This window comes from Canis lupus, chromosome 14, assembly GCF_048164855.1.
Source record: "Canis lupus baileyi chromosome 14, mCanLup2.hap1, whole genome shotgun sequence".
Classification (NCBI taxonomy): domain Eukaryota; kingdom Metazoa; phylum Chordata; class Mammalia; order Carnivora; family Canidae; genus Canis; species Canis lupus.
The window spans coordinates 45,326,035-45,347,468 of NC_132851.1; the positions used below are offsets into that span (position 1 = coordinate 45,326,035).

The following is a 21,434-nucleotide window of genomic DNA, read 5'->3' on the forward strand; positions in this document are numbered from 1 at the left end:
AATTTACCAAAATGTGGAGATTAAACAACATCCAAAAATTAAGAATAGAAACCTAAATGTAAATATTAAGTGGAAATCAGTCTTTGTGATGTCCTAATTCTTTTCCCGAAAGGGAAACCATGAGCTAAGGAGTAAGAAGACAGTAAGTCTTGAACTGTGTTGGAAAGAGATTTAGAAACATTAGTTGGGAACATAACTTCAGGATCAGTGGCCAAATTGTTGCTCAGAGTATTTCATTTTTTTGGCACAGCTTTTATTTTTTTATTGTTTTGTTTTGTCCTGTGGTGGTATAATTTTTTTACCCTTTGAATTATGATATACAGACACCAATATGTAGACATAGGGTAAAACCAATATTAAATGTTCAGTTTGATGCCAGTTTACAAAGGTGTACATCCATGTATCTACCCCAGACCAAGATATTGAATATTTTTAGCACCTCAGATGATTCCTTATAACCCTTCCCAAACAATACCCCACTCAAAGAAGTTATTATTCTGACTTCTATCATCATCGGTTGGTTTTGCTGGTTCTCAAACTTTACATAAATCAAATTATAGTCTTTAATCCTTTGCATGTGTTTTCATCCAAATCAGCATAACATCTGAGAATCATTCATGTTGTTGAATGTATCAGGACTTCGTTCTTTGTTATGGCTGTGTAATATTCCATTGTACGAACATACCACATTTTAATTATCCATTTTCCTATTATGAGATTTCTTTGGACTACCTTCAGGTTTTGTAATCAGAAATAAATTTGCTTGTAAATGTCTTTTGGTGAACATACATGGTCATATCTCTTGGATATATACTTAAGAACAGAATGGCTGAGGTGAGGGCCAGGTGTATATTTCACTGTAGTAGAGTCTGGCACATTGAGGGGGAAAAATGAATCAGCAGCGGACCTGTCCGGTTAGCAGTGGGCCCTATAACCTCTACAGTCTTACTTATTTGTATTGTTTGCTACTATAGCTTGGTCTAAAAAGGCTTTGAGTTTACAACTTGTAACAGAAAAGGAAGTTATTAGCACACTGATTCATCTGAAATTATAAACATCAAATTTTCAGAGGTAATGGCTTTCAAATATTTCAGTCAAAGAAAGGCAAACTTTTTAAAGTATGGTCAACCCATCTTCAGAGAGAGGTCACCTCAACGTCAAGAGCAGTAGTTGTTTTTCATCTTCCTAGAGATGCGCTCAGGGTGGGTGCTGTCCTGTGCTCACGAACCTCCTGTGCAGTGGCTCTGCACTCACCTTCATCCCTGGTGCCCCCACACTGCCTGATGAGCAGCCTAATTGGCCTTGCTCAGTTGCTGCTGCCACAGGGCTCAGAGTTTAGGCCAAGGCAATCATCTTTGAGCACATTTCTACTGCAAGGATCTTTCTTTTTCTTGTATTTCACTTAATAAAATTAGTCACTACACATGGTGGATTAGCAACAGCAGCAACAGCTCAGCTTCCTCGGATTTACATGAATTTATTCTCAGTGGAGAGATCAAGAGGCAATTTATTCAGTTCTTGGCCTTGTTAGGAGTTCCCATCATCTGACCCTGCAGCTCTGTCTGAATAGCATGTTTGTGATTATTTATTATTTGGGAGGATTATTCCCACTTTTGCAGGCAGCCACCAGGAGATCATTTCCTGATTCTAATTTTTTTTTCTGAGTTAGTTTTATAAAAGCAAGAGGGAGTAATAAAATAAAAGTTAAAAGTTTTAAAAAGTGAGCTAAAATGTCAAAATTTTTATCACAGGACACCTCCCAAAGCCCCTATTTTTGCCAAAGTGATTATCAGGATATTTCTCTGAGTGATAAGAGCTGTGCTTTCAAATAGACTGTATCTCTACACTGTGCATGCATAGTTAATAAATTGGGAATTCAGTTTTTCAAGAGTGGCGGATATTAGCATTGTATTGGCCTAAGGCTCCGGCGAGAGAAGAGGCAGTCTTTCTGGATGTCTAGACCAAATGGGAGCTAAACAGGAGGGAAGACATGATGGTGCACAACGATCCTTTCTCCTTTCACACCCATAGATTTTACTGTAACTCTACAGTTGCAAAGAGCTGAATCCAGAGTCACCAAGAGCTCAAATGTAAAGGTGCCTTTGCTTGCTGGCTTCAGAAGACATGGATGAGGCTAGGCAAGTAATTAACGTGTTCCGTGCCTTACTCTCCTCATGTGCAGACTGTGCACAGCAGCAATGCCAACACCGTAGGACTTTGGTGGAGGTTAGTGGAATCAGGCCTTGCGAGGGCATGGCATGGCCCTTGGCCCATGGCCCTTGGCCCTTGGCCCTTGGTAGCATTTAGTAATAGTCACTGTGATGATTATTGTGACAGTTCTTGTCCTTGCCTTTCTTCTCCTTCTCCCTCATCCTGTTCCTATTCTTCCTCTTCCTCTTCCAACCTCCAATTCCTTTTCCAGCCTCCAATTCTTCTTCCAGCCTCCAATTCCTCTATAAAAGAACCACAAACTGTGCATTCTCAGTAAACTGGCCCATGTAATTAGAAAAAGCCACAGAAAACCCAGATAGATAGACTCTGGCCTTCTTTTGTTGTATATAATAAATCAGCATTCCTCATTTCCCTTGCAGATCGGTTTCAGATTCTTCCAATTCAGAAAGCTGTTGCTTCTATTCTTGTGTTTTAGCTCTACAGCATCATTTGTAGTTTTACAGGTTATCTTTCCAGTGAGAGAAACTGAAAGTCTGTATATTGTGGTTTCTGATGGTGGGCAGCAACAGTAGAGCTTTCATGCTGAAAGTGGCTTTTTTTTTTTTCTCAAAAGTAATTTAGACTTAAAGGGAAGGTGCTAAGATGTTGTAGCATAGAACTAGTATTTTCACTCTTCCCTCTTCTTGCCCCCATTTGAGAATGTTAGCCAATTAGATGGTTATTGTGTGTTACCTGTGTGTGTCCTGGCCAACGAGAAGAATGTCTGGGTCATCTGGTCTTGCACAGAGCTCTGTGGGAGAAGACCACAAATGTACCTACCTGGCTGTGAGGTTAGCAGGCTGGCACACTGTAGGTGTGCTCTCACCCTGACCCTCTGCACACTCCAGGCTTACATCACTCATAGAAGAATTTACACCGGCAATCTTTGCTTACTCTCCTTACTGGAATACTGACAAACATTGGATGCCTTCTCTTCCATGCTAGAACCAGACTCTCCCATGGATAGGTCACATCCTCATCCACATAGTAATGCCCAAGTGTTTCTGAACTTTTATCTCCAACTCCCCCTCACAGCCTATGCAGCATGAATTATGAAGATATTTTAATGTTTGTATAACATATATCTTATCTCCTTTGGTTATACAGAAATTATGGGTCTGCCTCCTTGAGAGTTTTAAATCTATACTTGTAGATTTCTATGTAAGAAATTTCATAGGTTAGATTCATTTAAAATTTCTGCATCTAGCATGCTAAAGTGTAAAATGCACTGTATCTGATATAACTAAGCAATAAAAAATGGATCGGGCATCCGGTATTACAATTTTGTAGGTAGACTATCATTTTTGCTTCATGAATTCCAAGTTCTCAGTTACTCAGAGAAAGAGTGGGAGATGCTGATGTTCAACTATTAATCATTTAAAACCATCACATAGGAATTGCAAGTTTTCTTTGCTCCCTGGAAAACTTCTTAGAGAATCTGGATGTTAATAAGGGATTGGAGAGGAGGAAGGAATATTTACACATTTTCAGGAAATCAGGGAAGCGAGGGCTGGTTCCACAGGACAAAAATCCACACATGCAGTAGCCAACAATATGGCACTGCTTTGAGACCAGCTAGGAAGCTACAGTGTGCTGTAAAGAAAGCAGTTGATAAGGTCTAAAAAATAAGGATTCCTAGTTAGTTAGACTACCCTACTGGTGTACTGTGTTTAGTTTTAATCACCATATTTGTATATGTGGAACAATGAGGATGTTGTGCACGTTTTGGTCTTTTCATTGAGAGAGAGAGAAAGGCAACACAGTAATGCTCTGGAGGAGTAGCTGAGAAACTATTACCAGGTACTCCCTTTGCTTTTAACTGTACACATTCTTATTGTTCAGATTCCTTACTATGTCCACATAACTATTTGTATTGAAAATAAAATTGAGAAATTTTAAAAAATCACTTGGAGAAATTCAAAGACAATGTGATAACAAAAATAATGATAATACAAAATACCTTTATCATGCTTGGTATGTACCAGACACTGCTCTCAACACTCAATATAGATTGGCCATTTGGGATGCCTGAGCAGCTCAGCGGTTGAGCGTCTGCCTTGGGCTCAGGGTGTGACCCTGGAATTCGGGATTGAGTCCCACATTGGGCTCCTGCAGGGAGCCTGCTTCTCCCTCTGCTTATGTCTCTGCCTCTCTGTCTATGTCTCTCATGAATATATAAATAAATAAAATCTTTAAAATATATATATATAGATTGGCCATTAATCCTCATAATAACCTTAGAAAATAGAATCATTACCCCATTTTACAGATGAGCAAAGCAATGCACAAAGAGGCTAGGTAACTCGACCCCAGGCACACCCCTGGCAAGTGGAGAATGATGATTTGAAGCAAGACAGTGTGGCTTCAGGTTTTAGGCTATCGAATAAATATACTTTAAAATAACTAAGGTAAAGGAAGAAGTCTGAGAGTGTGATTTTTATCTGTATACATATGAAGAATTTAAAAAGGTAGGAAAGTTTATTTGTTTATGTCCACAGAGAACCCTGTTCATAAAACATGAGCCCTAATTAAAGCAGAAAGAAATGAAATTTAATATACAAAAGAATTTGACTTCAGTTGCAGAAACTCTGGAATGGCGAACCAGGAAGGTGACTTTGAAAACATGACTTTATTATTAAAAATACCTCTGTAGGGTAATTATGGTAATTAAACTTTCCATCTTCACCATTATTGCTGTCTTCTTTGTGATCCAGTGTCTCTCCATCTCTAATTCCATTTCCTTAGCCTTATTTACAAATTGTTCCCTTCCAACCATCAAGTATATTCGAATGCCTTAAGGGATACTATCTTGAACACTACCCACCCTCCTTTATTACAGTAACAATTTCATTTGATTGGCCCCATTACTCCTACAGGGATGAAATTAAGATGATTAAAAAAAAACATATAAAACGAATCATTAGGGTAGTCTACGTGAAGTACATTCAGGAAAACTAAGATTTTTGAAGCTCGCTTTTTTAGGACACAATTTTCCAGTACATAAGGAAAAGGCCATAATAGCCATGTTTTCCAAAGAAATGTCATAAAGAAATTTCTTTAGTAAAATAGCTAATGGACTGGTAATTGTATACTTTATTGAATATGCCAGTACTTATCATTAATGTGATCCATAAAATGAATATCTCGGACTCTATTCAGATTAGAATAGCAAATGAACTAACAATGGTTACAAATTAAAATCTAGGCTATAGCACTGACCATGAGGGGCACCTTATTTTAGAAAGAAGGAAAGTATTGAAACTGAGTTATTTTGTAAATGTGATAGATCATTTTCTCTCCTAGTTGTAGGTCTCATGATCAAGAAGGTTGAATCTTGCCATTTCATGCATCAGAGAACCTCCTTTCTTTAGTGAGAAATAAAATTAGGAGAGGTTTTCTCAGGAACCCTGATACCCCCCCCTATCCCCACCTCCATCATATACTCACCAGTTCCATAAAGTCAGACATGAAATGTTTCTCTTGCTTAGAATATATGTAATGGAGGATGTTCACACTCCTACAAAATAAATTGTAATCTTTGCACAATTCCTTGTGTAATACCTATATTGCCAGGTTCCTCTTCTCTTTACAAAAGCACAGTGAAATGCAAAAATCTAAGAGAAAAATTATTATTTAGATAACCTTGAATCCTTGTCAGTGTATACAAGGATAACTCATAAATAAATACTATTATTTTAAATATTATTTGTAGCAACCCTTATATGTAATCAAAGTGAAAGAACTAGTTTGTCATGACACTGTGGGAGAAAACTGATACTGGACCATGTCATACCAAGTCTGCCATTGGCCTAGTGACTAATTAGAATCGTACATCCTTGCCTACAACAGAACAGTGTTCTCCTTCCTCCCTCTAGTTTGCTTGAATTAAAAAAAAAAAATGAATCCTTGAAAGAAAAATAGAGGCAATTGCTTTCTCTGTGTTTCAAAGATAATATGATATTTAACTATCTGGATCTTGGAGGTCAAACAGACCTGGGTTCCAGCTCTGGCTCTGCTAGATGCTAGATTTGTAACCCTGAACAAGTTACATAACCCCTTTGAGCTTTGGTTTCTTTATCTATATAATAAGGCCCATTAAATAGAGTCAAAGCATTAACTGTTATTAGTAGAAGAGGTAGTTATTCATCATTGTCTGGCACATTTTCAGGAGAAATCTGATTACATAAAAGTTCCCTCCTTTCTTCTAACAAATGCATCAACCCTTCTGAATAAATATTTGTAAAACACTATTTTCCCAAAAAGTTACCATGAGAATTAGTTTCATTCTTTTCAAATATGGTCGTTATATAAACAAATAATTATTGCGATTCAGGGGAACTAAAGTTAATTTGTTACGACTACAACTAATCAGCAAGTCAATCCTGGAGTCTTTGCTGCCTGAAGTGAGAGTCTTGGAGATGAAGGAAGCAGAAATGCCATTCCAGAAAGAGTTTACCAGCACAGCTCAAGACCAAGAGGCATGGCAACATATATCAAACTTGAATGTGCCCCAGAATCACCAGGAGAATTTGTTAAGACATAGATTTCTGGGCCTCATCTCCAGAGTTCCTGATAATAGGTTTCAAGTAAAGCCTAAGAATTCACTGTTCTAATGTTTTGTAGTTGATTTTAATACACCTGGCCTAGGACAGTATTTTGAGAACCATTGGAACAGGATGATGTTGGGAGACTCCAGAGACTGTGCTTTGTTATTGATGAAGTAGTGCATTGAGCACATATAACCAGAGACAGGCCAGAAGAGACAGATAGAACCCAGATCATGGAGTAACTTGGTATCTACCGAGGGGTATAAGTTTAATAGCAGGCCCAGTTCACAAGGATCACTGCTGTGGGAATGGATTGAGGAGTAGGAAGTCTGAAGCCTAGTTGGTCAGTTGAGAAGTTGGTGTAATGATCCAAGGAAGAGATGGTGGGGGCTTAAGTCAGAGAGGGAACAAAGATGAAGTAGACAGAGCCTGATGATGTATGAGATAAAAAAAGGGAAGGAGCCTGGTTTGAAGATGTTGTTCAGGGACTCAATCCATAATAAACTATATAAACTATAATAGTTCTAATTATATGTTAAAAATTGTTTTTGAATTATTTCAGTGATTTAAATCAATAACAAAATAGAAAAGGTTTGAAAAAATGTAATAGGTTCCAACCAACTCTGAGTCTTCTGGCGATCTATATTCATTTAGTAAGCAATTACCAAAGTGTAATAATGATAGTTAATGTGCACTCAGTGCTTACTCTCCTCAGTATTTTCTTGAATTCTCACAACGCTCTAGAGTGGGCATTATGATCAGCCCCATTTTACAGATGAGGAAACCATGGCTCTCAGGTTAAATCATTTCCTTTTTCAGATAACTTTTATGTGTTAAAAGTTATCTGAATCCATTCTTTTCCACCTGTTTCTGTCATAGGAAGCTGGCCTGTGTGGACAAGCTTCCAGGTGAGTTTAGCCAATGGGAGAACCTGGCAAGAGACCAGAGGTAGGGAAGAGGGTGAGGTCAGGTTTTACTCCCTCCTCACACATTGTCTCACACTGGCTATATTCCTCAACAGAGTGTCACAGATCCTCTGAAAGGGACTTTGTCTACATGTCTACACAGCTTTCTTCCTTCTGCTCCTAGGAACTAATTTTTCTCCTCCATCTTTAGTGTTTAGAAGTAGTAACACGTCTTCTATTTCAATGACTAGGGGGCACCCCACTAACCATTATAGTTTTCTTACAAACTGCTTACCCTTTTACATTAGTCCATTTATGACATTTTCATTAAATTATCCTATGTTGAACAATCCAGGGATACAGGGAAAAGGGTACAGGAGACAGGGATTCAAAATCCCATAGTCTGACTCTAGGCACCAAGCTCCCAGACCCTGCTAAAATGGAAGAAGAGAAGGCAGGAAGGAGTGGCGAGCAGTGTCTTTTCTCCTGTATTTTGGAACTGAGTGCAGACAAAGGCAAAGAATAACCATCTAGTTAAATAGATTTCTCCAAATCAAGAAAAGCTGAGAGTCTGAAAAGAGATTAGTGAAAAATCTATTCTTTGGCCTCTTGACCAGTTCACCCTAATTGGAAAAGAAAAAAAGACTCTCTACCCAGCCTTCAATATCTTTATATGACAGTAACAGTATGTTTAAAAACAGGGTTTAAAGTACCACCATTATGAAGATAATAAGTGGCAACCCTTGGTTTTCTCTATCTCACACCTCAGTCCAGTGCCTGCCTCTTCCATCAGCAAGACAGGTAGTGAAGTAGTGTGGTGAACAAAATGAGACAGGATGGAGTGAAAGCTTCTGTGAAGTTTCTGAGGGGCAGTTTAAAACTAACAACTTTGGGATCCCTGGGTGGCGCAGCGATTTAGCGCCTGCCTTTGGCCCAGGGCGCGATCCTGGAGACCCGGGATCGAATCCCATGTCAGGGTCCCGGTGCATGGAGCCTGCTTCTCCCTCTGCCTATGTCTCTGCCTCTCTCTCTCTCTTTCTCTGTGTGTGACTATCATAAATAATAAATAAAAATTAAAAAAAATAAATAAAACTAACAACTTTGTACATGATGTAGGTGACTATTTTATTTAACGGATGACAGGAGAAGAAGCACCATTCTGGACAATAGCTTTGTATTCTCTCATATTCATATCCTGTTCAATTTAAAAGAACTCATTTCTTGCAGTGTGTGGTACCATATTCCTGGTTATAGAGTGTCGTATATAGTGATATATATACAGTTAAATGTAACTGAAGTTAATATACATGAAGTCTTCAGAAAACAGATGGATGTTCAACTTTCCAAAACTGATTAGAATTGTTAATCAGAGTTCAGAGGAGTACAGTCACAGCCAAGATACCAGTTCCATCAGCTTGTGAGGGTTTTCTTAAACAATGTAACAAGTCCCATCTCCCTATCCTAACCATAGGGAAGTTTAAGTTATGCAGCTACCATTTTACATTTAAATATATTAGTTCCTTAGCCTGGAAATAAAGAGCTATGGAGATGTTGCCATAAAATTAAATGTTAGATATTGAAAATAAACATGATAATGTGACCACCATTGAGAAAATAAAAGGCTTGAGAAAAGGAGAACCAATGAAAGTTACTAGATGTAGCAAACCTAGTTTTTCTAGGAAAGTTATAAAGTGAATATTACAAAAGAATTCAAAAAATTTAGAGCTCAAGAGAACAATTCACTTATCAAGACCTGGTTTCCTAATGAATTACAGTATTCAGCATATTTCATTTATGTACATAAAATGATACGTATAGTTTCCTATAAAACCACTGTGATAATCACATTCAATACATATACAGTCGAAACAGTTCACTTATTTTTCCAGAAAGAATCTTATTAAATTAGAAATGAGTAATGTATGAATGCACTGTAAAATCTAGATCTCTTGACTCTACGCCCAGGATTATTATCAATCTAGTAAATTTCTGTTCTAACAAATTACACAGAAACTATTAAGGAAATGTCTTAGTTCCCATATCCCTACCCAACATCTGCTTATTCCCTTGGCTTTAATTAAGCGAATCTATTCCAGATCATGTCCATATGCAGCTGACTTAAGTGGACTGCACCCTTGAATGAGACTTTCATTGCTGCCGTTGATGTGATCAGTTCATTCCCCATGGCCAAATTGATCATGCAGCAATAGACATCCATCTTTAAGACAGCTACTTTTAACAATCCCTACATGCCTCCGTCAGTTTACTTTCAGCCATAGACAAGTCTGGCCCTCACCCTGGGCAGGTTTCCCAGACTAGAGAGAATGACACAGATGCCCCAAAATTCTAAGGTTAACCATTTGAGTGATCCACCACGTCTAAAATCATAAACATGGCAAATAAGGGGAAGTGGGGGCACAAAAATTGTGAAAATAGTAAGCCAAACCTGGATTCTAAAACAAGTAATATTTTTCCTTTAATATTTGTAAGATGTATTTGTGTTTTAGAAATAGTTAATATGTATTGTACCCTCTTATGAGCAAGGCATTGTTCTAAGTTTGTTGTAGGTTTTTTTTTCATTTACTATCTCATTCAGTCCTCTCAACATCACAAATTTTGTTTTGTTTTCTATTATTTCATTCAGTCCTCTTGACATCCTACAAAGTACTATTAACACCAATTTATAATGAGGCTACTGAGGTTAAATAAAGTCATATAACAAGTGGCTAAGTCAGGATTCAAGCCCACATCTGAAAGGTTCCAGAGTAACATTGGGTTTTAGAACCACAGTCTTTTCCAACATAGCTAAAGTCATGACCACCTCCTATTCTGGAAATATACACATCACCCTTTGTGTCTCATTTTTCTAGTATTCTCAACCCCAATTCCTACTAAACCTTAACAAAGGTTGAAATTGATTCCAAATTATAAATAATGGGAAGGAGCTTAAAAGATTAACGAGAGTCAAATTTTTAAGGCAAAATTAAATCTGAAGTGAAGCATGGATAGAGAGATTTAATGGAGGCAAGGGGGATTTCCTTGAACTCTTAAAATGACCCAGTGGTAGTCACCTTCTCTGGGAATACAGGCAGATGATATAAGTATGAGGAGAAGTAAAAAATGTCACCATGAAAGGCAGGTGATTAATACTATCCTGGAAAGGGCAGAGATCAGTTGATGCCTGTTTGACTCAGCACTTCACTCTGAAGGCTTAAATATTAAATCACTAACCCATTTCAAGAATGTAGATTTGGATAGGAGGGATCTGGTTGAAGGGGAGGAGGGCGGGGGGTGGGAGTGAATGGGTGACGGGCACTGGGGGTTATTCTGTATGTTAGTAAATTGAACACCAATAAAAAATAAATTAAAAAAAATAATAAATAAATAAATAAATAAATAAATAAATAAATAAATAAATAAATAAATAAAAAGGAGGGATCTGGTTAAGTGTGGAGAAATAAACCCAAGTCTATTTCTGCCCAGCTCTTTAATATTACCAAAATGAAAGGGGAGAAACAAAAGTAGTATAAATCCTCAATGGCAAAAGAGAGAAAGAAACAAACATACAAAAAACTGAAAAGAAGACAACAGTAGAAATGAAGGAAAGAATATGGATAAAAATTTTGTAGGTAGGAAGTTGATGCAGAAAAGGTTACTAGCTTAGTTGATAAAGGAGAAGAGAAAGTTAAACTCTTACAGATCTACGGAGGTCAATAATGATGAACCAAAAGATACATCCCTCAGGCCTCAAGACCCAGGTTTGGGGCACAGCGCTCCATGAAATGTAAGGGGAGGGCTTAGGGCTGAAAACAGCAGAGTTGGTAGAAAGGCTTCATAAAGAGAAGTCAGGCCCAGATTTCTTCCCACAACTTTTGCAACTAGGCAAATATCCCTCCCCAATTTTCAAAGACTAGAAGAGTTTTATTCTTTCAAGAAAATGGACCAGAGAATTTGAGCTCGTGGTTCCCCATGTGATGAGGCCATGGTGAATTACTAAAGAGAAAGCAGGGAATTAAATGAAAGTTTCAGTAGTTTCATATTGGAACTCCCAGTCCTATTCCCATACCTCTGCTCACAGACCACCAGTAACCCAGGGTATATCTACTGCTTGAGGATTTGTCTCTAAAATATTTCAGAGGAAACCTGCAATTAGTAACATAGAGGATGGTTTCTGAATGCAAAAAGCTAGTCTCAAATGCAGTCTCTCAGTGAGAAGCCATGCACAGCTTTTAATTGCCTCATTCTCTAAAGGAACAAATAGCAAACCCTAAAAGCAACAACAGCAGTTTGAAGGTAAAGTGACTTGGGGCAGCCCGGGTGGCTTAGCAGTTTAGCGCCACCTTCAGCCCAGGGCCTGATCCTGGAGTCCCAGGATCGAGTCACATCGGGCTCCCTGCATGGAGCCTGCTTCTCCCTCAGCCTGTGCCTCTGCCTCTCTGTGTGTGTGTCTCTCATGAATAAAAAAATAGAATCTTTGAAGATAAAGCAACTTGAAGAAATCCTTCTACATGAGAGGCAAAGGAGGGAGAATAGAATTTAGAAGAAACAGGGACAACATGAGGGACACAAAATAATTTCAATTAGGAAAATGTTTAAAAACATATTCATGAAAAGAAAGAAGAGATTGTATCCATAAAAACGCAAATGGGATACAGAAATGTAAAAATTTTATAGCTCTTGGGGAAAAAATATCAATGAAAGAGTAGAACAAACAGCCAAGAAAACTTCAGAGAAAGTGTAATGAAAAGCAAACATATGGGCAATGAAAGAAAAAATAACTAGGAAATTCAAATGTTAACTTAAGAGGTCAATTAACAAGCAATAGTTTCATAGGAAATGAAAAAAAATAAAAGGAGAAAATTATCAAATTATTTTGGGGAATTTTCACAGACTGGAAAAATTTATTTTCCAGGCTGAAAGAGTTCCCCAAATTCCCAGATCAGTAAATAAAGATAAATTCCAAGGCCCATCACAATGAAATTATAAGAAAGAAATCTATCCTGGAAATAAAGGAAATTCCTGAAAGCTCCCAGGGAGGAAATTTAAGTCATATCCAAAGAATTGGGATCAGAATGGCATCATCATCAGCAGGACTGGAATCTAAGCTACTAGTGGAAAGGTAACTTCAAAATTCTGAGGGAAAATATTTTCACCCTAGAATTCTATATATAATAATAAGGCATATAGAATAACAATGTTTTCTGATATTCAAGACCTGGAGAAATTTGTATACTTCATTTATATACTTTCTTAGAAAATTGCTATAGAATATGCTATAGCAAAATGAAATAGTAAACTAAAATAATAAACTGAAATAATGATAGCAATAATAATAATAATAAAGAGACACATGCAATCTAAGTAAGATAATAGGAAAACCTAACAGGAGAGATAATTTGAAGTCTGAGAAATCTGCAGATGACTAATGTGCAAATTAGTCACAAAAAGAGCTGTAAGAGGGGGTAATTTGGCTGTGGGCATGGAGTGGGGTGTGCTTTTTGAGAATTTAAAAACAGTGGAAATATCCATGTGACAAAGAGTAGTGTCATTTGAAAAACATATAAAAACAATAAATTTCTTAAATGAGGAAATTAATAAAATTAAAAAACAAAACTTGTACAAGAAAGGAAATAACAATTTTGGTATACACTGCTTGGCTCACAGTGAACAGGTTTTACATAAGCATAATAATATAATCACTAACCTCTAGTTGAAACAGACATTTATGCAAATATACAAGTATTGGGCGGCCCGGGTGGCTCAGCCACCTTCAGCCCAGGGCGTGATCCTGGAGACCCAGGATCGAGTCCCTTGTCAGGCTCCCTGCATGGAGCCTGCTTCTTCCTCTGCCTGTGTCTCTGCCTCTCTCTGTGTGTGTCTCTCATGAATAAATGAATAAAATCTAAAAAAAAAAAACAAGTATTAATAATACATATAATAACAATATTATTAATATAATAATTATTGTATTGATATATGTGTTTTTATATATGCACATAAATGGTGTGGTAAAATAAAAGAGGTGGGTATAAGAAAGGTAAATATTCAACCATGATAAGAGGAAGGCAGTACAAAATAGTGGTTGTGGTATAATAAAAAATATACATATTTGGTGTTTGTCCTTGGTTTCTGGCATGGAGCTTCAAAAGGCCTTGGAATTTTGTAACTGATAGGAGTATGTCTTGTTACTCATAAAGAGCTCTTTCCAGGGCACTTGGGTGGCTAAGTCAGTTAAGCATCTGAGTCTCAATTTCAGCTGAGGCCATGATCTCAGGGTCCTGGGATCAAGCTCTGAGTCACCAACACCACCCCACCCTATTGAGCAGAGTCTGCTCTCCTCCCTCTGCCCCTTCCCCTGCACACTCTCTCTCTGTGTCTCTCAAAAGAGTCCCTTTCAACATATGAGAGTTTATGCTAATGAAATGGGATCCCTAAATAACTTCATGATGGGGGGTGGTTGTCAGAAAAAAACATAACTGGAGCATTGGAACTTTCAGCCCCGTCTCTCAACCTCCAGACACTGAGTTCAACCAATGATAGTAATCAATCAGGCCTATATAGGGAAACCTTGAATAAAAACTCTGAACAGTGAGGCTCGGCTCAGAGAGTTTCCATGTTGGTAACATCAATGTGCTGGGAGGATGGCATGCACAAAACCCCTGGGAGAGGGTATGGGAGCTCGGGGTCCTTCCTCCTCCCCCACCCAAGACCTTGCCCTATACATCTCTTGCATTTGGCTGTTCCTGAGGTGTATCCTTTATAATAAAACTGTAATTGGAAGTATAGCACTTTCAGTAAGTTCTGTGAGTTGTGTGACCTACCAAATTTTTGAACCTGAAGGGGGCTTGTGAGGAGTCCCAAATTTGTAGTCAGCCAGGAAGAAGTGTGGGTGGCTTGGGGACATCTAGGACTTGCAGCTGGCAGCTGAAATGGGGAAAGTCATGTACGACTGAGTCTCTCAACCTGTGGGGTCTGTACTCACTCCAAATTGAAGTGAATTGAGAGACACTAAGTTGCTGTCAGAGAATGTTGCAATGCAGTGGACACACAAAATGTTTAGAAATATGAAAGTACCAAAAGAAAAAGCTAAAGTAGTTCAAAATTATTTTCTCTATACAGCCAAGTGAAAGGATAAAAATGAGTGGGCAGACACTTCTTTATTTCCTTAAAGTCTTTTAAATTTCTTTGCCATATTCATGTATTACACTGATAAAAATTAAATTTTGTCAAATAAGAATTAATTCATTTCTAAAAGGTGAAAGTATCATTTTATTATTCACTAAGCTCTCCAAATCATAATGCTAATTACTTAGTCATTAATTAATTCATCCATTTGTCCCATACTTATTAAATATCTGACATTCTGTGCCCAGTGGAGAACAAAAGACTTTTGGAATGAGTATTTTGATTAAGAAGAGCTACATGAAAAATGTGCAAGACAGGGTGCCTGGGTGGTTAAGTGTCCCAACTCTTGATTTTGACTCAGGTCACGATCTCATGGTTGTGGATAGAGCCCCGTGTTGAGCTCTGTGCTCGGGAAGTCAGCTGGAGATTCTCTCTCTCTCCTCTGCCCCTCTCTCCCTTTCTAAAATAAATAAATATATTTTTTTAAATGTGGGAGAATAAATGCAGAGCAATATGTACTATAATATTTTTTAAATATTCATTATTCTTACCAACTAGTAGAAATAGGCATTTTTTTTTACTGGTCAAGTTTTCATAACATATATTTGGCCTAACATGATTAGTTAAGTATAGAATACAATCTTCATTGTACAGATGATTATTTATTATTATACCTAACTCATAAAAATTATAAAAATAATAAAAAATTATCCTAGTATGTGTGGAAAATCATTTTGTGAGGATGTATCATAGGAAAATGCATGTTTTGTACAGAATGTGAACTTAAGATGTTTTATTTTCATGCCTAGCTTCTCATTTGGCAATCACATTTTAGTTTAATATTGGAGTTGTGATCTGTGCTACAATTTGTTTTGATGATCTCCAAAATCATTGATTTTTGGCCTTGTCTTATGCACTGTTCAAGGTTCTACTTGAATCAAATTGAGGTTGGTTTCATTTTTATCCATTTGAATGTCAATTTATTACTCTTAGCTTCTAAAAAGAATTACAAATATATTTTCTTCACTATTTAAATTCTCAGAAGAGATATAATTCTGCCTTGGCAGGGCTGAAACACCCAAATCCCAAACCCCTCCCTCCCCATTGAAAGAGTGGTTTTCATTATGCTCTTCTTTATCAACTTGAGGTTTCTTAGACGAGCATCATTACATCAGTGTAGAACAGACACAAACATTTAACCACAGAAAGCAAGATTTCACTGGAACATAATCTGATAATGAAACCAGTGTGTTCATCCAATGAATTCTATAAAATCATCTCAGTTAGTTGCATCTGGTGAGAGGTGGGGTCCAGTGGGGTCTAGGGCTGGGGTGGAAATTGTGGCAACATTTAACAGTTGAGAAACTGGTAATGATGTTACCCCTACAGCCAGGTGAACCTCATTTTTTCAGGGTCCTCCCCCTCTCTTTATTTGCTTTCTCTCTGTCAGTTTACTCTTCCTTATTTCCCATCACTCCTGTTTTCCCCCATGCCTTCACAAACATACCTATTTAGCATGTATCATGTGTCAGAGCTGATAAGCGGTACATGTGTTAATTTATTAATCCTCACTACAATCCTGTGGGTTGGGTGCTACTGATATTTCCATAATACCAAAAAGAAACCGAGACTGAAGATGAACTCTCCAAAGTCACAGAAGATCCCACATTTTTCATTGTTGCTTATCTGCCGCCTAAGGAGCCCCTGTCACCTACCTCCCCCATGTACACGCAGGGCTCTCTGCATCTAGTGATTCGTAAAGAAGCCCAACAAATTCCAGCTTCAGCGAGTTCACCCAGACTGGTCAGTCTGTTGCCTGCAATGCAGTTGTTATTCTTCCAGTTTGCCTTTGGATTCTTTAGCAACGTCTGTCTTCCAGAGCAATGTGGAGGGCTGTTATAGACAAATAAAAGGAAAATGTCAGATTTTCTGGATCCGGATTTACCCATGTGACAGGGCTGTTTTGGTTCTAGCCTCAGGGAGCCTTTTTCCTAAAGCTTACCTGTGCTTTATAAGATGGTGTGGGCAGACTGTTGCTCCTAAAATGAGGAATAATTCCTGCCTATTAGCAAGTGAGTTTGCCTCCAGGAAACCATTGAACGTCGGTACAAATCAGAAGAGTTTCGGCAGGGGCCTAAATTAACCTGCGGGAGCCTTTCAGTGCTGCAAGCAGTATTACTCCCAAGCACAGCAAGGTCAGCCCAGTCACGATTTGGGCCCCGCTTCTGAAGTGGGAATGATTTTTGAAAGAGAACTCGCCTGTTGCTTTATGTTGTGGAGAAGAAGAAAAAAAATTTAAGGAAATGTGACTAATCAAGTGCTAGAAGACTTGAAAACAGAAGTTTTCTGATTAGTAATGCAAAGCTGGGATCATGTCTCCTTGTATTTGTCAAAATGGAGAACATAAAATCCTGCTAACCTATTCAGCTAGCTAAAAGGTTTCCATGACAACTGTGGGAACTTGGAACATTCAGTACTCTTGTCTTCAAAAATAACCTCTCCGTATAGGCAAGAGATTGTTAAAAGCACTAACCCACTTCACCTCTCTAGTCCAAGGTAACTACCTGGCCATTATGTTGGTCTCCTACAACCCTGGCAAAACTTCAAATGGTCTGTTTATTCTACAGTGTGGGGATAAAAATTCAGATGATGAGCTCAGTATAAACTGTTTAATCTCCGCAGGTTTTAGCCCTTTGACTTTGGGCACTCATTAGTTTTTCCAGAGGAAAGAGAACTTACTTCTATGCAAGGAATTATAGATATAAAGGTTGTTTCTTCTTTCCTTTTAAAGCCAATCAAGTTGAAAATAGAAAATATAGTTATCTCTTACAAATTTTTTCCCTGAAATGCCAACAACACATGTTCATGGTAGATAATATAGGAAATACAGAAAACACTAAGAAAAAAAAAAAAAGGATCCATTATCTCACAACCCAGAGAGCCTAACCATTGTTGAAATGTTTGTATATCCTCTTCTAGCGTTTAAATCATATCTTTTTTTCATTCGTTCTTTTTTTTTTTTTTTAACTAAACCATTCCTTAAGTTGGACCCACCCACAGAGATAAACTTGGATAATGGAGGGTTTATTGCAAAAAAGACAAAACCAAAAAGACACATAGTAGATAATCTCCTGGGTCACAGTGCCTCTAAGACTGACTTTGTGAAGAACTGAAATAATAACTTTATAAATACTCAATATTATTAACCTACCTCATTGGTGCACTGGTGTTCATATTTCTGCAGAAAGAGGTTCTGATTGGCCTGTTGCCCATCATCGAATATAGAGCATCTCTTTTCCTGGTTTACTGAATCCTTGCCAAGGTCACAAATTTGGTTTCAGGTATCAAAAATGACAGACCCCCAGAAACTTAGCTGGGCCATTTCAAACCTTCCTTGTGCAGAAGGCAGTCTCCAAGGCTCCTTACTTATACACAATTTTATATATTTCTTTTCCCCTGGGACACATCATCTGTGGCATTTCAGAAGTGGGAGAGAAGAGGTTGGCCCCAAGTGCAAGCAATGGCGGCGGTGGGGGGTGGGGCAGCATTATTGGGACATTAAAAGCAATGATTAATGAGTAAAAGCTATGATATTCAGCCTGTTTTGTATTATCAGAATGTTCCAGCAAGTCTAAACATTGAGGATAAAACACTCCTTCTCCAAAAATATTTCTTGTTGTTCCAATTTCTAAACAATTAGTGAAGACGCTGATGGGTTTTACTAAAATAATATATATTTAAGCTTCAAATTAACACACTTTAGTTAATTACACTGTAATCAACCTTGTAATCTACATGGGTGTTAATTCAAAGGACTCCCTGTGTGGTCCATGACAAAGAGAATTAGTGTTCCTCTCCCCTCAAAAGCAAGTTCTATAGGGTTCAGGATCATTCAAGCTCACTATGGGCCCATTCATTTATTTAACCCCTATGTCTTGTTTATTTCTGCACGTAGCCAGTAAATTTGAAATAAACAATGGTAGCATATTCCCCAAATGAATGAGAGAGACACCTAACTCTGGGAAACGAACAAGGGCAGTGGAAAGGGAGGTGGGGGGGGGGGGGTTGGGGTGACTCCGGTGATGGGCACTGAGGGGGGCACTTGATAGGATGAGCACTGGGTGATAGGCTATATGTTGGCAAATTGAACTCCAATAAAAAAATAATTAAAATTTAAAAATAAATAAATTTAAAAAACAGATTGTAAAAAAAAATGGTACACAGTAGTTGTAAAGATAAATAACAACTTGAGCTACTTCAATTCTATCATTCTATGTGCAAATCATTCTATGAAATGGGGAATTCAGTCTTTTGGAAATACTTCTCCATATGCTTCCTTCCTTCCCCAAAAATACATACTTTAAAATATTAATTTATTCATTTTTCCTTTTTTATACTGTGATTTTTATTTTTTAATGTATTTTAGTCTATTTTCTGTATTGTCATAAAGTCATATAAAAAGTTCAAGGTTAGAACTTTACTATCCATATGTCTTTTCTGACTATTGTTACTGTTTGTAACATTTCATGATTATTACTAAAAATAATTTTGTCCTATACAGGAGGAAGGGTATTTAAAATGATTCTTTCCAGATGTCAAATACTCTAGATATTCCATTGTCTATCATATTTTAAGCATTTATTTATATTAACTTCTCTAATTATAAACTATTCTACTATAATAATATTCCTTTAACCAGAGACACCAAAATTTATTTAACTATTAGTCTATTATTGGACAATTAGTTTGTTTCCAGGTTTTGTTGCTATAAATAGTGCTATATTGATATCTCTGTACACATTTTATTCCTACTCGCTGACTTTGCCTCAGTCTAATTTTATGGGACTGCTTCAGACAATAAACAGGGCCAGAAAAAGGACAAAAGCACTACAATTAATTATCTACAAACTAGATGATGTGAATCATCACTGCAGTGAACTCTAGCTTATTCAATAGCTAATTATCCACAAACTGAGTATCAATAATTTATATGACCTACCTATAGCATCCTTGTAAAAACAGGAATTAAAAAAAAGTATCTTATGGTACATTGTCTTTAAAAAGCCTTAAGAATCTCCAGTTTTTTTATATGCATCTATTATTTATGTGCAGTATTCTTGAACATTTCCATCTATCATGTTACGCAGAAGCTTTGCAGAATAAAATCCTCCCTAGCTCCTAGTCATCTGGGGCATCCTAATCTGCTATATTTATTCATGTTTCGATGCACATGCTAAATAAGAAATTGGCAAGATGATGCAAGGGACGATGGATATTCAGCTTTGTTCTTAAGCTTGGAGTCAGGCAACATTTCTCTGGATAGTTTGCTTCCTACCAAACTGTGCGCAGAATATAAGGAGAATCTGATTTACGCCCACACCAAGGAAGGAGCTCTGCCCTAAAATCACAGTGCAGTATATTCGGGAGAGAATTGTTCTGTGAGATACAAGGCAAAACCATGTTAAGAGTTTGGCTTTCGTGCCAGACTACCTGAGTTTGAATCCCACTGGCTGGTTGGATGACCTAGGGCTAGTCAGGGGCTGAACTGGGCTGTGGGATAAAAGAACAACCAATTATAGTCCTTGCACTCATGGAAATTTACAGTTTAGAGAGAGTCAGATAATTTAAAAGATCATTATATAAAAGAATAGAAATCAAGACTTCCCACTCGCTTCAGGATATCTGTTAATTATTATATTCGTATTGAAATTGATGTTGCCTCTCATAGAAGAATAAATTTCTTTGAAGGTAGGCCATACATATGCACGCACACTCTGAAGGTAGATTTTCTCTCTCTCTTTCAATAAATAAATACAGATATAGATACATATGTAGATATGTGTATATCCATATATGTATATGTACATCTATATATGTACGCATATACACTGAAGATAGACTCTACACATACATATGTGTGTGTGTGTGTATATATATATATATATACACACACACACACCTAAATATATTTTTCCTTCAGGAAAAATGAAGAGATGCTCCCTCCACCCCCCTCCCTCTATATTTCAACCCTTTTCTTACTCATTTTTTTCCTGACTTGACTAAGAGTACCTGAATCAAATCCAAATTATTGCCAGTTTTCTGACCTTCTCCAAAATTGCTTAAATTCAATAAACCTCAATTTCTTTGTTTGTAAAATGAAATTTATTTATTTATTTATTATTATTATTTTTTTAATGATAGTCACAGAGAGAGAGAGAGAGGCAGAGACACAGGCAGAGGGAGAAGCAGGCTCCATGCAGGGAACCCGAAATGGGATTCGATCCTGGGTCTCCAGGATCGCGCCCTGGGCCAAAGGCAGGCGCCAAACCGCTGCGCCACCCAGGGATCCCTAAAATGAAATTTAAAAGCAGTATCATCTCATAGGGATTTTATGCAGATTGTTAACAATAATATATATAAAATGTTAAACATAGTGCCAGGCACATAGTTAAGAATTCAATTAATGTTAGTTGCTCTTACAGTTAGTACCCAGTCAATATAACAATCATCCACAGACTCAGAGCTCATTATTATTACCTTCCTTCTGGGATCTTAAAATTATTAGAGAACATTTATTGAACACTTATAGAGAATATAAAATTACCTATTCATTGAAGGGGTTATTTTCTCTAGCTGTGTATGAACT

General features: G+C 37.4%; 1 protein-coding gene and 1 long non-coding RNA gene across 13 annotated transcripts in view; one reads left to right on the plus strand and one right to left on the minus strand.

The window, feature by feature from the left end:
• Positions 1-17,224, minus strand: part of LOC140604045 (uncharacterized) — a 31,571-nt gene extending 14,347 nt beyond the window's left edge. For 7 of the 10 annotated variants that reach the window (XR_012007094.1, XR_012007091.1, XR_012007087.1 and 4 more), the window contains exons 1-3: positions 16,791-17,224; positions 16,504-16,681; positions 13,368-13,565 (exon numbers count right to left, since the gene is read on the minus strand). This is a non-coding gene — a long non-coding RNA (uncharacterized lncRNA). The remainder of the gene's footprint in view (positions 1-13,367; positions 13,566-16,503; positions 16,682-16,790) is intronic. The other 3 variants (XR_012007093.1, XR_012007095.1, XR_012007096.1) reach the window with 1 other exon arrangement.
• The window catches only part of GABRB1 (gamma-aminobutyric acid type A receptor subunit beta1), a 362,570-nt gene that overhangs the window by 202,959 nt on the left and 138,177 nt on the right, over positions 1-21,434 (plus strand). The window lies entirely within an intron of this gene.